Here is a 17,704-nt window from a genome sequence, read left to right on the forward strand (position 1 = left end):
AATGGAGACATTTTAAACTGAGCAATAAACTGCTCCTCAGAATTTTTGTTGACTGGGTCCCTTTCCCCCATCTTATGGGTGATAGGGAGTGACAGTGCTGTTCAAGATTCCTGAAGGCACCCGGAAATATTGGGGGAAGTGCCCTGAGCTGACATCAAGCAGGTCTCACCTTCCCGATTGGTCCCTATTGGTGCTTGAAGAGTCCACCAAAACAACAGATTGAGCAAAGACCCATAAAAACCATACCTGGAATCTACTTCAAAGAATATCACTTCCAGTAGATCATTTTCCAAATGAGAAAACTGAGGCCCAGGAAAGTGAAGAGTTAACAGAGGATCCGGACTAGAGCTCTGCCCCCTGATTCCCTTCCCACAGGTCTTGGGACACATGATAGATTCTATGAGCACCTGAAGTTTTGCTGGTCGGTTACTTCTGAGGAATCTTTTGGTGGAAACTCTTTAAGTGGCCCTAAGGGTTTAGGCATTATGGGCAGCGTGCAGCCACCCCGAGCTCCCAGGCAGAGTTTCTGAACATGCAAGGAGGCAAACCCCAATAATATAGGACTGATGCTTCAGACTTACCAGGGTCTGCACTTAATCTCCCAAGTCCCTCAGTCATTTTGTCAGTACAGCTCATATAATTGTCAAATTTTCCACAATGAACATGTTATGTTCATTGTGGAAACAAATGTAACAAAAATATTATAAAATATTTGTAACAAAAATTTTGTTACAAAAATATTATAAAATATTTGTAACAAAATATTATAAACAAAATATTATAACAAAAATATTATAACAAAATATTATAAAAATATAATATTTTTGTAACAAAAATATTATAAAAATCTTTTGACATCACTTTATAGTTTATGAAGACTTTTCATGTAGTTATTCATCATATCTTCAAAAAAACTGTGACATGGAATCAATGTCCCTATTTTACAGATGAGGAAACTGAGGCTCAGGGGGTTAAAGTGATTTACCTAAAGATATTCAGCTGCTATGAGGTGGCAGAACATGAACCCGAAACCCAGGTCCTCTGATTCTAAATGCTTCTCCTGTTCCATCACAGTCCCCCGGGGTGTGAGCTTTCCAATGGCTTTCTTTATAAGTTTTCATGAGCATCTTGATAAACTCAGGTCTCTGGGAAGCCCAGATGTTTTTTCCAACTACCGCCAGGTTTCTAGTTCTCTTTTTCGTTTCTTCTTTTAATCTCTTTTGTATTTAATTTGGAGACGATAAGATCCTGAGGAACCTGATTGTGGCCTGGGGACACTCCAGGGTTGTGAGCTGGGAAACTCACACTCAGGGAATCTGAGGCAGGACTAAAAAGGCCCATGCACACTGTTGGGAACACATCTTTTCAGGGACTTCAGGCATTTTATATGCACACTTTTTTTAAACCTTCCTGTAAATTAATTAGAACTCCATTTTACTGGAAGTATGTTTACTGAATAAAATGGTCCAAGAAAAGAAGTAAATAACACAATAACAACAACAACAAACCCCAAAGAATTTAGTGGTTTACTTACTACTAACTTAACGTTCATCATGGTGCAGGTAGCATCTCTCAGCTCATACAGGTAAAATGCTCTTCTCTGGGAGATGTTTTAGAATGCACAGCAATTTAAGATTAGGACTGATGTCTGAGCTCTTGGGACAAAAATGAAAGCTGGAGTGTCCAGGAACTTGAAGTGAGCTGCCATCTGTGGGGGTTTTTTTTTTTTTTTTTTTGGCCTCTCATTCCTCAAAGGAGCCTTTCTGTCATCCACAGCCTTATCAAGGAAAGAGGGTTGCATAATAGGGCCAATTTGGGGGTCCTTAGTTGATTATCTGAGAGCATTGGCCATCACTATTGTTACTGACATTCAGCTAGATCAAGGTCATGGCTCCAACTAGGAAAAAAAAAAAAGACCCTCCGGCTGCGTGAATGGCTGCAATCTTGGCTGCCTGCAGTGAAGTTCTGGTGTAAAATTTTGTGATTCTATAGTTTTTCTGTTATATTTCTAGGAAGAATAGGGAAGCTACAGTATACATGCCTGTGTATGTGTATGCACACACACATACTCATTCATACATGTAACAGTAAACATTACTTGGATGTGGAATTCTGGCTTAGGGATCAACTCTGCCCCAGATTGTATAAAAATAATAGTAGCATAATCTTTTAAACCACTGTTTTCCTTCCTAGTTTATTTTTTATTTTCTTTATTAAGCTTTTTTGTACATTTTATTGTTTCCATTTTATTTTGTTCTTCTAATTATTCACACTTCTTAGCACATTTCTACTATAGTTTTCACTTCAGTCTAAGGACATATTTGGTAACTTCAGAGCTTTAAAATAGAATCCAACATGCTGAATTAATTTCTTCTTTATTCTAAGTGTCACTAAGAGGATAAATGTGAAAGCACTTTACAGATCATAAAACAGTACACAAATGCAAGATGATATGATCGTTAATTTAATTCAGTAACTGATTTTCTATATTCATTCATTAAACAAATATTTATTTAGTGTCCATTATGAAGCAGTACAATGTCAAGGGTTTGGTAGTGTCAGAGTTGCCTGAAGACTCCTATGATTTTGGTTTGGAATTGTGGACAGAAAATTATCCAGTGAGTAAGTTTCCTTTGAAATCATTCCTAAATGAAAAGGATAACATACAAAGCCTTTCAATTTTAAGTTTGCAAACAACTGAATTTAACTAAGGAGGACTTTGAATACACACTATTTAGTTCAAAGCAGGAGTAATTTCTTAGCCTCATGAACTATGAGAAATTTTACCTGGCAATCAAAGCCTGGGTCTATACAGTGCAAAGTAATGTAGCTATTTGGTAAGTGTTTACTTAATTTTATCACTGCAGAAAGCAAATTAGAAAAACTTATGCCCTTAAGGGTATTTTTCTTCTTCTCTTCTTTTTATTTATTGTTGTTGTTAGTTGGTGGGTTATTTTGAGAGGAAGGCGATGCTGAATAATCATTTTGGTGAACTAACTGCATTGATCAACTGAATTGATTCCACGGGCTGGGCATACTTTAAATGTTCTTTGGTTTTTGATGCCCCTAAATTACATTAGATTCTGTTATTTGAACTCCATTGTCAGAATGATGTTTTATCTAATTTTATCCGATTGAACAACTTCTGCCTAACTTTATCAAAAACCAGGTTTAGAAGGCAGAGTGATAGTGAGCAGAGAGAGAATTGTTCTCCAATAAGCTTATATTCAGGACCCATAGACACATGTTCATGTCACAATTTTTGCTTGTGTTCTATATAATGTGCCTTTTGTGCCTCATGGCACAAAAAGGACATATATATATATAATAAGTTTTTTCTTTTTTAATAACAGACTCTTGAAAAGGAGTTTCAAGCTCCTTGAGGGCAGCAAGCTTATTTTTTTCTCTCCAGCACATGGCCTGAGTCTGTCCATGTTTGTTAACTAAACAAATGAGTGAATGAACAAATGAATAAAGAAATGAACTACAAATGAGGGAAGCATGGCCTTCTAAACACAACCTAAAGAATAATAATAATGCAGGATTTTCCTGTGTCTTGAAACACAGCACAGAGCTTGACCCATATTATGCTTTCAATGAATATTTGGTGTGTGGTAAATTCCACTAGCAAATGTAGCAACCTTTTAAGCAAAAAAAGATCTTAATCATCTAGTCACACACGTTCACTCAATTTAGATTAAGAACATTGAGGCTCTGAGAGTATCTAGTAAATGACAGTTTCCAGAGCATGGCCAGTGGTGTTATCTCCATCTTACATACTAGAAAACGGATCCAGAGAGTTTAAATGGGTTTTTTTTTTCAGGATCATCTAGCTAGTTAGCATCAGAACATTAAATTACAGCCCAGGTACCTAATTCCTTGTAGAGAGTTTTTGGTGACACCTCAATATGCCAGCCTAGCTGTAAGCCTTTAGAAACTTTTGGGCACTGGATGGAAGGTGGAGCTTCTGGAAACATGGGGGCCATCCAGGATTCCACTCCTGCAATATGGAATTGGGTGTTGAGTCAGAAGCTGGGTCTTTGCAAGCATTACTCTGAATTAGAACACTTGCATATATTTGTGAATCAATAAGTTGCAATTCCAGCAGCACCCACCAAAACCAGTGAACAAGGCTCCAGCCGGTACGAAGAGACATTCAACCAGAATTTAAATACAGTTATCAAGCACACAGAAAGTTAATCTGAGCCAGGAGCAAAGCTGTGCTATGGTCATAAGCAGTGAGAGTTTCGTGATGATGCTCAGTGTACAGCAGTGTTTTCTCAGAGGGAGGGCCATGCAAATGTTTTCAGAGGCCTGCAGCAAAATGAGAGGACTTCTTTTTTTCTTTTTTTGCGGTACGCGGGCCTCTCACTGTTGTGGCCTCTCCCGTTGCGGAGCATAGGCTCCGGACGTGCAGGCTCAGCGGCCATGGCTCACGGGCCCAGCCACTCCGCGGCATAGTGGGATCTTCCCGGACCGGGACACGAACCCGTGTGCCCTGCATCGGCAGGCGGACTCTCAACCACTTGTGCCACCAGGGAAGCCCAGAGGGGACTTCTTTTTAAGAGATGCAATGTGGGGACTCTTTCCTAAAATTAAATTTATTCAATTTGACGAACTTCAATCTTAGATCATGTTCCTTTCATATTACAGTACTAAAGTTTCCCTTTTTATATGAAACAAAGATAAAAAGAGACTGGGTGTGTTCAATGTCTTTACTGGACTGGGGGTGGGAGGGAGTTGGCAATTCTCTGTTAGTCCTCAAATTATTTTTGGAAACCTTGCTAGTTCATGAAATGCCAAGGTAAGGTAACGAGTGGGCCACTTAGAACTTGGCTGTGAAAGTACATTGAACCTACAACCACACATCGCAGTGACTTTCACTTTCATGCAACAAAGGTGTTGACACCAGCCCATCCTCTGCTCGCGATGTCTACCACTTCCTCGGTATGACACTGACCATAGGTGAAGTTTTCACAGTGTGTTTCTAATTCATTCCCACACTGACCTGGGCTACATTTTAAACAAATTTTTCACTCCTAAATGCTTTGTTGGAGTCTCCTTTCTTGGAAAGACTTCAGAATCACTGGGTCCCCACATCCACATAGCATCCTGATGCACTGGGGTTAGGAGAAGCGGAAGCAGTACTTGTTTCAAATGACAGCAACGGCCTCAGCCAACTTCCCCGTACACTGGCCTGTTTTTCATGATGGGATGCTAATTTCAAACCAGAGAGTCTATTCAGTCAAGAAATGAAAAACTCCTCATGTGACAGCAGGGCTGTTTAAGATCAGAGCAACACAGTCTACCCTGATCGCACACACATGGGGCTCTGAAGTCATTAAAGAAAAAATTACACCAATTCTGGGCACCCCAGCTGTCTGAGAGTTCAAAAGCTTAGATTGTCATGTGCTTTTTGCTATTATGCGTGTGGAGAAGATCTTTTCATCTTTTTTTTTTTTTTTCAGTTGTTCAGAGAAAATAGGTGGTGCTTTTCCGTAAACCAACTTGAACAAAAATTGGAAACAAGGTAACATCTGCCACAAATGAAAACTCTATGGTACTTGTTAACTGAAAACTCTCCCAGCAGTGATGGAAAAACCAGTCAGCTTCCCTATCTGGGGAAATGCCGTGAGGGTGGACAAATGATGACACCGAGCTTTGAGCCAATATTGAGCTAATCCAATGTAACATATTGTTATACAGCAAACTCAATGAGAACTCTGGTTAGCAGAGAAATTATGTAATGTCAGAGAGCTCCAGACTTGCTTAGCTACGTGTCTGAGAATGCTTGAATGGTCCTTCCAAACCAGATGAACAATTCACTGACTTAGTTTTCCCAATTTGGAACAGTAGTGAATGATAAAGACTTATTTCCCAAACCTTCCACTTTGATCTTCTATAAGCAACCTAAAAAAAACATAGAATTTAGAGGGGGAAAAATATCACATGTTCAAGAGAATGTAGAATACCCGGATACTGTAAATTCTGTTCCAGAGTCACTGGCTGACATCAGAACACATCTGTAGCATTAGAAGCTGCTGCCAGGCGATGAACACATAAGAAACGAACAAAGGGCTGGCACCTCAGACATTTATAAGGATCCGTTCGTTCATTCATTCCGATGAACAAACCTAGGGAGGGGCGTGTTACCCGGATGTTGACATCAGATGGCATGATAAAAAGAGAGTTTTGGATTTGGAGGCAATGAAATTAGAATTCTGATCCAAAGTCTGTCATTATCTAGCAATAAGTCTTAGGCAAGTGATTTTGCCTCTTTGGGCCTTACACAGTTTCATGATATGTAAAACAAAGATTAGACCAGACCGTCTCCAAGGTCCCAACCATCTCTAACATTTTCTAATTCAAGTCATTGATTGAGTATCAGGAGAGGATTGTTAAGGACTAGCATGGTTTTCAAGATAAATTTACATCATCACCCTCAGTGCGTAAGGATGAACTATGGTAGACCACAGCCCCAGAATTGGGAGAAGTGGACCAGAATGTCTAAATCCAGCCTTTGCCTTGAAGGGTCTGACTCCAGTTCAGGAGATAGGACACATGTATAAATTGCAACACAGGGCAACGCATGCTAAGTGACAAAGTCCAGCACGGATACTATAGAGAATTCAAAGGAAGGAAGGCTTTGCCAAGGTTTGGGGCAGAAAGAATCATTTTCAAGGAAGAGGCAGAGCTTTAGCCTAATCTCTAAATGTAAGAAGCTAGATAAAATAACATCTCAGGATCCTTGGAATTCTACGATTAGAATTAATTAACAACAATTAATGTTAGTAAATAAAGGGGACTTCCCTGGTGGCGCAGTGGTTAAGAATCCACCTGCCAATGCAGGGGACACGGGTTCGAGCCCTGGTCTGGGAAGATCCCACATGCCGTGGAGCAACTAAGCCCGTGTGCCACAACTACTGAGCCTGTGCTCCGGAGCCCGTGAACCACAACTACTGAGCCCGTGTGCCACAACTACTGAAGCCCATGCACCTAGAGCCCGTACTCCGCAGCAAGAGAAGCCACTGCAATGAGAAGCCCGTGCACCACAACAGAGTAGCCCCCGCTCGCTGCAACTAGGAAAGCCCGCGTGCAGCAACGAAGACCCAAAGCAGCCATAAATAAATAAATTCATTAAATAGTAAATAAAGGCTCTCTGATGGGTATAATATAGGCTTCTAATAGGTATAACTACTAGTAGCATGAAAATTAGTAAAATTTATGAAAGACTTGTTTTTCCAGGTCAGATATTTCATGATAGTTAATTACAAATTACTTTGGTTAATCATATCATACAAGCTAACTACCTTATATGTGACTAAATAACTAGCTAATTCTGGTTTAAGCAGTTGTTTCAAAATAAATTGAACATGACTGTTGAAAACACTTGCTGCCAAACTGCTAGGATTTCCACTAGGACACTTCCCGTAACTATCTCCGTGGCACATAGGCAATTCTAAATAATTAAAACCATTATTTGGCAACTGTAAAGAATTCCTCTCTTGTCATACCACTGACCTTTTCATTTTTAAACTGGTGGACAGGGAGAAGACAGTCAACTTAACTGTTCTGCCTTCAACAAGCAGCTTTATTATATTGGGCAACTCTGCTCAAAGCAAAAAGAAATAAGGACACAAATGCAAGCTTCCCCATGGCAAGTGGCGAAGAGATGAGTGTAGTGTATTTTTTTTTTTTTGGTGTCCCCCAAACCTCACAGTGCCCTGGAGAGAAGAGGACTCCCACTGGCAAAATTCAGGGTGGAATCTAAAATATACCAAATTTAGAATCAGAAACAGACAAGAGGCTAATTTCACATAATCGGGCCATTCTGGGTTTGCACTGATAATGGTTGAAAGGGGGAAAATTTTAAAAATAAAAGGAAAGCAGAAGCAAAATAGGAAAATGCTTATTTAAAATTAATGTCACACCTCATTTTCAATTAGTCTCTCGTGAACTTTACCTCACTCTCACACCCCTGCTTGTGTGTGCTGAAACCTGTAGACAGCTATAAAATCAGTTTACATAAAAGCACTAATTAACATAGACTGCTTGAGGATAAGAAACCAATCTTTTCATCTATTTTTCTTTTCTTTTTTTTTTTTTTTTTTATAAATTTATTTATTTATGGCTGAGCTGGATCTTTGTTGCTGCACGCTGGCTTTCTCTAGTTGCAGCTGGCGGGGGCTACCCTTAGTTGTGGTGCGTGGGCTTCTCATTGCGGTGGCTTCTCTTGTAGCGGAGCACGGACTCTAGGCCTGCGGGCTTTGGTAGTTGGGGCTCGCGGGCTCTGGAGCGCAGGCTCAGTAGTTGTGGCACACGGGCTTAGCTGCTCTGCGGCATGTGGGATCTTCCCGGACCAGGGCTCGAGCCCGTGTCCCCTGCATTGGCAGAAGGATCCTTAACCACTGCGCCACCAGGGAAGCCCTTTTCATCTACTTTTAAATTCTTATTGTGAATCCTTAAACTATGCCTCATTTTAAAGCATCACTGACTCAATTTTAAAACATTGCCAGAACCTGTTTTGCTAATCTTCAAACTCAATAGTTCTACCCCAAACCTCAGCACACTCAGCAACAATTTAATAGCAAATATCTCTAGTGACACCTCATATTACTAAGATTCTATTACTTTTTATATTACAAAAAAAGTGCTAGTACACTCTAAAGTATTATAAATAGTTCAGACCAGGCAATGCTTGTAAAACATGTGAAAGTTTATTTTTTGCACTCAGTAATCTGGCATTTTTATCTTATGTATTTATAATCTATAATGTGCCTCCCATAATCAGTATAAAATGTGGATTACTAGTCAAATTCATAGTTTCTGGACATTTTCTTTCTGTTAATATGATTACTAAGGGTGATAAGTTGTATGGTTAATAACCCAATCCTTCCACTAAATGCAAATTCTAAACATATCTTAAAATAATCGCATAGATGCCTAAAATCGGCCTCTTTAATTATATTTTTCTTAGACTGCTAAGCAGTACTTTTTGGGATTGAGGGCATTGTGTTTATGCTTCTTGAGGATTTTTAGCTTGAGGTTTAAAGAAAGATATAAATCTGGATACTTATTTAATAATTGTTGTAATACATTTCAAATGACATAAAAGAAGTATATATTCCCCTGTTAACCAGTAATACTTCATATCTTGACAGAGGTCTCTGTAAAATTGTTCAACTTTTGAAATGTTCAAGTTTTTAGACATTAATATTAGTATAACTAGAAGTATATGGAAGTATATCAATCTGTAAATACAGAGATATTTCCACATAGAAGAGACTACAATGCTTGCATCTTTTCAGCAATTTCAGGCTAGCTCAATTTTTAAATTGATAATTGCTCATTTATTCTAAGACCTCTATGCTATTTATTTATTTGTAATAAATGCCACTCACAATGCATACCAGTCTTTAATAAATGATTCATGTTCTTTATAAGAGATGAATTGCAAATTGCCACCTTGATCATAAAGTAAATCTACTACTGACATTTGCACCAAATGTGTACATGCTAGTAGCAGACACATGAATAACCTCCAACCTGCATCCCCAAGCTCTACAAAATGTCTCTAAGGGCCGCAGGGCGATACCCTTTTGGCCCAATCCCTTGACCCTCCTCCACCCTTCGCTGTTTCTCTAGTATATTCTATCCCTTTTAATTCTCTCTCCACATTAATACGACCTACTCTTGTTTAAACATTTACAATGAGCTATAACTGTCACAGGTTCCCTTCGGCAAACGTGCTGCCCTACTCCCTTACCATTTCTGTGGTATAACGGGGACCAGGCCCCAGAGCGGGACTGATTCCACGGCAGAGCCAGGATGGCGCTCGCGCTCTCTGATCCACTAATCAGGTACCCGGCAGTGACAAAGGTCAATACACCTTTTGGGAGTTGACAAGCAGAAGTCACCTTCTCTGTCAATCTCTTATTCAAACAATTTCTGAAAAACTCAGAACCGCTCCAAAAATGCATTTGTGCCCCAGGTGTGGTAGTCAATACACCTAATGCCCAGATGCTTAGAATCACAGAGTTCAAGCTCCTTCTTTTACAGACACAGAAAACAAGCCCCAGAGAGGTTAAAGGATTTTTCCAAAATATAACAGCTTAGCTGGAACGCTCCTGCCCTTCTCTATAGGCTTTTTATCTCATTATTCTTTTCAAATTTTTTGGATGAGCCTTAGCATTCAGCACCAACTTTACTGGTTTTCCAGCTATTAAGTAAACTAGACCACAAGTGACCATTGCAATGAGACGGCTGGGGCAGAGCGAGGAGCAGTGTGTCCAGCTTTGGCTTAGGAAGTCACCTTTAGGCTCTTGTTAATGAAAATATCTGCAGCCTGAATAAAACTTAATAATAAAATTCAAACTGTTCAACTTAAGGTTAGCCTCCTCATAGTGAAGGGCTCTAAATTCTGACTCCAAAATCAAGGAGGGATATATATATATCCCTGCTATCTATGTAATCTTGAGAACAAAGAATATTTTAAAATATTCTCAAGCTTCTGTAACTGGAGCTGATGTCAGTTGTGACAATAACTAGAACGCATGGGTTGGCTGTGTTGAGGACAGATTCGCGACATGACTAGAGGGTAATATTCTGCTGTCCTGGTCCTCAGTGTTCACCTTCCTTCCTCCTTCCCCTCTGGCCAGTTAAACAGGGGGCAGGAAAGCCATTTCCTCACACAAGTGACATCAGGAATGGTGGAACAAAGTCATGTAGCTCCTACAATGAAAGAGATTAGAACCTACTGTTCATGTCAGAGGATACTTATGAGCTCAGAGTCTTACTAATTATACCATGTATACACTTCTACATGAATGAACTGTGGTGTCAAAAACCCGGGATGGGGCTTCCCTGGTGGCGCAGTGGTTGAGAGTCCGCCTGCCGATGCAGGGGACGCGGGTTCGTGCCCCGGTCCGGGAGGATCCCACATGCCGCAGAGCGGCTGGGCCCGTGAGCCATGGTCGCTGGGCCTGTGTGTCCGGAGCCTGTGCTCCACGACGGGAGAGGCCACAGCAGTGAGAGGCCAGCGTACCACAAAAACAAAAAACAAAAAAACACAAAAAACCTGGGATGGCAGTATAACTGGACAACAAATCGTTCACCTTTAGATGCTTCTTCTTGACCCTGACGGCACCTCCCAATTACCTTGATTGGTGCCACCCCAAAGCCTCACATAGGTCTGCCCCTTCGCATTCCTTATGGCTGAACCAGTCAAATGTTAGACCTCGAACAGCCTGTGAAGAAGTTTCTCAGGAGCTAAGTGTCAATGTGAGAGATGGAAAAAGATAATGAACACATTTTGGAGATCAAAATGCACTCGGCTTTCTGCCATTGGCCAATTTCCCCATTCATTAGTAGCCTTTGAGCTTTTTCACTTCTCTTCCTGTTGTTTTTCAGTTTTTCAGAAATGATACCACTTCTGACAAAAGAACTCAAAAAGCCAGTGGTCTGAAGGTTGTTTTAGGTTCTGAGGACATTGCTGTTGGTGTAACTCAGCTGCACGGGTGCTCTCACACCTGATCCTGGCTCACCAAGGGGAGATTCAAAGCCTACACTCTGTACAACAGCAGGCAAAGGCGCATACGCTTTAGAAAGGCTTCATTATGAAGTATTCAAAACGAAGGTAAAGTCCCCAAATCCTAACTCTTCAGAAAATCCAAGTCCAGAGATCCAAGTTTTTGAGGTTCTGAAAAGATCTTAGAGACTATTTCATATTGCTTTATTTTAGGGATAAGGAAACTGATGAACAAAAGGGCAAGAATCATTAGCTCTCTGAGATTTTAAGAGACTAAAATAAGACAAAGAATTCATTGGTGTCATTTTTTTTTTTAAAAAGTAACCTTTTGTCTGCATAGATCTTTTTATATAAACCTCTGGTTATTATATAAATATGAATGCTATAGATCTGTTCAGGAAAATAACCATACTAAGTTACAGAGAATATCTAATAATAATGACTTTTCTTAAATACTAATTTTTAGGGACCAGTGGCCCCCCAGAGAAGGCTTCCGTGCCCCTGCCAACTCCAGAGCAGGATGGAACCGGGAGGGCTGATGAGAGCAGAGAGTTGCCCTTGTCTTCTCTGACGGTACTTTCTGGAGGGAGCAGCAAAATCCTAGGAAATAAACAACCTGGGTTCTAGTCTTAGATCTGCCATTAAGCAGCTGTGTGGTCTTGGGCAAGATATCCAGTCTCTCTAGGTCTTGATTTTTCATCTGCAAATTAAAAGCTTAGAAATTCCTTAGCACTTCCTTCTAGCTCTGAAATGCCTTGAGTTCATTATGAGAATGATCACATGGTGTCCGTGTGTGTGCTCAGGGCAGATGTGGGTCCAAACATTGCAACGAGCATAGAGTTAAGTGTGCAGAAAAGGGTTAAAGATTTAAGCATGTTGGAGTTGCAGCTGAATGAAGGAGGACCCCAGCTCTTCCATATTCCATACAGCCATTTTATAGATAGGAGAGGTAGAGAGAAAGGAGTATGTTTTTTCCAGGGGAAATCAAGAGAAACCAGAGTATCTTTCTGACTCGAGAGTTCACGAAGATTGGAGAGAGGTGATGGGCAGGGTGAGGACTGCCCTGAAAGGAGACCAAATACATAACTTAAGTGGTATGCATGACTAGAAAGATCGGGCAATAAGGTCACACCTCTGTCCCTGCAACCAGCACTGTCTGCAATTTTCAAACTTCTTTTAGCTCTGGAACCCTGTTGGGGCAGCCACCGCTTAAAAAAGCAGTAATCCTTTCCTCCACTCCTGCTTCCTGGCCCTCTACACCAAATCTCAAGCAAGCATGAGCCCCAGATAGACAGGCTTCCTCTTCGGACCCAAAGTCCAAAGTTGAAGACTCCCATTCAGGTGTTAAATACAAATGGCTGAACCAACACTCAGCTGGTTATTTGAAGGTCTTGCCAGGGCCACAGCTACCTACACACAGATTAGACAACCAGCTTTGGAAAGGGAGCAGCCCTGATTTAGGTGCCAGGTAAATCAATGCTCCATTCCCACATTTCTACTTGTTGTGTCAACAGACGTAGCAGAGGATGGGAAATGAGATCCAATTGCAGTGAGGAGGAAGGATGAAGATGCAGCTCATCGTGCACTCCTAACTCATTCTTGAAAGACAAGCCTGAGCGAGCAGATTTCCGACCAGAGAAACCCAGCTGGACCACCTAGGCAGCAGTCAGGAGATGGCAGGGCTGTTTTGTGTATGTTTTTTGTTTGCTTGCTCAGTTTTTAATGGAAAAAATGTTGTATTTTTCTGTGCTTTCTGTGCTTTCAAAGTTTGTTAGCATTAAAGATCTATTCCTTTTGTTAGAAAAATAAACTATGAATATTTTAATAATAGCTCAAACATTGAATTTGATAACTACCACTCCTAAGAATATACACATTTCTTTTAAAACATGATATATAAAGTAATATGTATATGTGTGTGCATATATATTTTAAGGGAACCAGGAGTTAGCATAGTACTTCAGAGAAATATTGTGAATATTGATTTTTTTCCCCTAGTGAGATATTACCTGGGAATCACAGCCAAGGTAGGACTCTTTAGACAGCTTTATCATTAACCTTTCTCTGTGTGTAAATTCACAGACATCAGACTGTAAAATGTGCTTGCCACATCACCAAAGGAAACCAAAATCTGGTACTAGCCCTTATTTTGAAAATGAATGGTTCCATCTTCTTTTTAAAGTACTCCAAAAGTTTTTGGGACAGCCCGTTCTGCAGTTCAGTCATACTCACCGATCACAAAGTCTTTCTTGTGTCTAAAAACAGACTCTCTCCTGATGCTGTCAACTCAAACTCCTGTTCTTCTACTCCATCCAGTGAGAGGGAGAAGGCTGGTTAGTGTTCTCCACAGCTCCACCTCACTGCCCAGAGGTTGTTAATTTTGTCTGCCTTCAGCCTTCTCTTCTCCAGGATAAATAACCCGCCTCCTTTCTTGTGTACATAGCCTCCAATCCCTGTCATCGTTGTCTTCTTTCTGTACGTGAATTCTATGCCATTTTCATACATACGTTTTAAGTTACAGACCTAAAGTGTAATGTTCAAACGAGAGCCTGACCTACAATGAATTTACACAAGGATTACTTCCTGGCTACAAATGATGCTTGTCTTAATACAGCTCAGGATAGTATTTCTTTCTTAATGCCATCACTAGGTTAATGACTCATGTATTTCTGGAATGCTGGATCTCCTCCAGCCAAGCTCATGTCAAAATACGCTCTCTATCTAGCCCTTTCTCCCACCACCAACTACTCCCCAAAGGCAGTCACTGTTAATAAATTTAGATTTTAGTTCTTCCAGCAGTTTCTACTTGAGCTCTAAATAAATAATATGTCTACATCTACCTGTTTTGATTTTTCAACCTTAGACACTCAGTAGCTATTGAGTTCTCTACATGAATGATGAAAAATTTCACTCATTCCTTCTCTATCTTCTCCCCAGTTTAGGTTAATTCATGATTTTTTAGTTCTTCAGTTGGGTAGATGTATAACTTATCCGTATGTATAACTTACAATTATCCCTCCACTTCCGGATCTAGCAGCTTTAGAAAATATTTATTGACCTTAGCACTCTCCGATAAGAAAGTTAACACAGCCCTCCACCTCCCGACTTCTGTCAGAGTATAGCTTTTAGACTGTCAAAGTTTATAATATTTATACTGTTTTATAAATATTATTATGAATTCTGATATTATTATCATAGAAATAGCATTTGTTGCAGACACCAGAAAACAAATTAACCCTATGTCACCAAAATCATGCTATTCAAAATAGAGTGTCCTAAGCATCACAGTTAAATGGATTCTCTAACCTTAAACTCCATCAAACCCTCAAAATCATGCCACAACTTAGTTTACTTCTTATTAGCATACTGGATTTTGAGGCAGTTCTATAAATACTATTACTGGTTACAAGCAGTGGAAGCTGATTAACTTAACAAATTTGTTGGAAGGATATAGGGTCACTCTCCAAACCAAAGAAAAAGCTAGAGATGAATCAACTACAGATTTTCAAGGTATTAGACTATGAAACTAGAGACAGATCCTGCTCATTCCTGGGAAAGAGCCCCTGATCGGCCTACCTCGGATCACAAGCTAGGAGTAGGACACTTGATTGACAGTCCCATCAAGGTTGCATGCAATGGTGAAGGGTAGTTCTCAAAAAATAAAATCAAGTTGCTGTCACCAGAACAAGCTGGGTAGACTTAACAACAGCATTTATCACATATGATATACCGGTTGTCACATTTTAATTAAGAAATAATTTGGGTAGTTATCTGTTTGACATTGTCCTTTCCCATCAGATTTCACAAGGAGAGGTTACATATATTATTTGTTCTCTTAATCTACATGCCTAGCACAGTATATGGCACATAGAAATACTTACTAAATATTTGTTGAATATTGTTAAAAAAAAAAAAAGTGCCAAGGGTTTCTGGGATAAACTGCATAGACTACCTGTATTCATTTACTTTGCTAACAAAATATTTTCAGATGGCTGAACTGCATATTAAAGAAGGGATTATTCTTTCTATTGGTATAACATCATGGAGGGATACAACTTAAGTTTTCCATTGCAAGTATTGTATTTTAAAAGAAGAATATCTCTCAAAACTTCTGGATAGTGGCAGGATCCCATGATCTTACACATTGCCCAAACAACTAATGGTTTACAATGACCTGATCCAAAGAACTGGTCGGCAATTTGAATGTTCAGTATTCATTCAGGATTTCATAACCTGTGGATCTCTGCAGCCAGGATTCAACACAGCAATATTTAAGGCCTGATCTAATATCTTCCTTGTAAAGCTCCCCATTCTCCCAAGGAGTGAATCCTTTTCCCCACTCCTCTCCATGCCACTTTGCCCACTTGGTCACAAATTGAGGGAGAGTTATTTGTTTATGTACCTGCCTCTCCATCTAAACTATGAGTCCTATAAAAGAAGAAAGTCTGTCTGATTCACCTTTGTATCCCCAGTGCCTGGCAAATAGGAAGCATTTATTAAATGTTTATTGAATCTAAACAATCAGTCTAAGTAAAGTCTTTGACAAAGAAATATAATGAGTTCAAAGAAATACCAGACTCTAAAGGGAGAAGGTTTTATCATCTAAAATAATAAGATCATAAAAAGAAAAGACAGGAAGGAATGGAGGGAGGGAGAGAATGAAGGAGGGAAGAAGGGAGGAAAGGAAGGAAGGAAGGAAGGAAGGAAGGAAGGAAGGAAGGGAGGGAGGGAGGGAGGGAGGGAGGGAGGGAGGGAGGAAGGAGAATGTTAGTGCTCTAAGCTGTAGAGAAATTTTAAGTTATTTTTCAAATACACCTGTTCATGGATAGACCGTAAGGGCTTTAATATCTCTAAATCACATGATGACAAAAGAAACAATTAGGAATGCAGAAATGGTCCTCTCTAAAGTTTTCATTCTTACATATCAATCAAGGAGAATGCTAATTAGGAGGCTTCAGCAGGAGTCAATAATTCCTCATCAATATCAGAAATTTAGTTTCACTTTTCAGAGGCTGTTGGTGGCCACACTTGCGAAATCAAGACTGTAATTCATCTCCAGACAATAACAAGTATTACCGATTACTAAGAAATAAGTCAACAAAGATATTTTCCTGTTTACATTCTTATCAGACTGTATCAGAACCATCTGTTTTCAAGTTTGTTGTTGCTGGGTTTTTTTTTTTTATCCCAAGGGATAAATACTCCACATTGTTCTCAGACTATATGCATGCAAAACTGCCTCTTGCTGCACAGCTGCAATGTTCACTGAAACATTTGGGTAGGGAAAAAACACATATTCTTCTGAGAAAGAAAATGAAAAGAAGTAGATGATTTCACTGAATTTACTCTATCTTCAAACGAAGGATATGTTGGGGGTCTGTCCCATCTCTAATTACCATCTCCTCATTTGAATGGGTGACTATTGATTTTGCTAAAAGTATACAATGTGGAATTTTAGACACTAAAGTAACTCCAACCTAGAAAACACAGTAAAAACTCCACTAATACAAGAAAGATTCTACAATTTTAAAACAAATAATATGCAACCTCTTTATGCCGTTGTTCATTAATGCCTGCCTCCTGTGATAAAAGCAATAAGTTTCCCTCCTTTGAAGACAGTTATAATTGCTCTATTGCCAAGGAAGCAAGAGTGGAAGATTTAAATCGTGATACTGACAGAGTTGCTGCATGGCTTTGGGCGAGCAATTAACCTTTGGTGTCTCAGTTACTTCATCTGTAAAATAGGGATAAGGGTTTTTGCACAGGTGTGATGCCTGGACTAATTAGTACAGTTATCATTATTGATGGGAAAATAATGTTGGTCACTGATTTTGCATCTTATGTTCACACCAGGCAATCATTTTTATCTCCTCTACATTGAATCATTTTTTAAGGAGTCTGTTAAAATGATAAATGATGACAATAGCCACATATCGGAGGCTGGCACAATGCAGTTAAAATGGACCATGTCCACATAGGTGCATAGCCTTCATGAATTATCTTTTGATCATTTGTATTTATCACTTAGATGTTCTCTAAACTTAGACTAAACATGTAAACTATGAAAATGAGGAAACTGTTCAAGGCCCACACTGAACTGGTAAACTGCACTGCAGCAAAAGGCTTTCCAGTTTATTGGTGGGTGACATTATAACAGTACTAGAGTAGTTTAGGCTT

At 39.7% G+C, this 17,704-nt stretch overlaps 1 long non-coding RNA gene across 2 annotated transcripts in view; it reads left to right on the top strand.

Annotated features, from left to right (window-relative positions):
* LOC109547963 (uncharacterized) overlaps positions 1-16,013 on the top strand; it is a 171,104-nt gene extending 155,091 nt beyond the window's left edge. The window contains exons 14-16 of one of the 2 annotated variants that reach the window (XR_012333064.1): positions 5,469-5,530; positions 11,410-12,100; positions 13,042-16,013. This is a non-coding gene — a long non-coding RNA (uncharacterized lncRNA). The remainder of the gene's footprint in view (positions 1-5,468; positions 5,531-11,409; positions 12,101-13,041) is intronic. The other variant, XR_002173973.3, reaches the window with a different exon arrangement.
* Positions 16,014-17,704: the final 1,691 nt, after the last annotated feature.

Source organism: Tursiops truncatus, chromosome 7 (genome assembly GCF_011762595.2).
Source record: "Tursiops truncatus isolate mTurTru1 chromosome 7, mTurTru1.mat.Y, whole genome shotgun sequence".
Classification (NCBI taxonomy): domain Eukaryota; kingdom Metazoa; phylum Chordata; class Mammalia; order Artiodactyla; family Delphinidae; genus Tursiops; species Tursiops truncatus.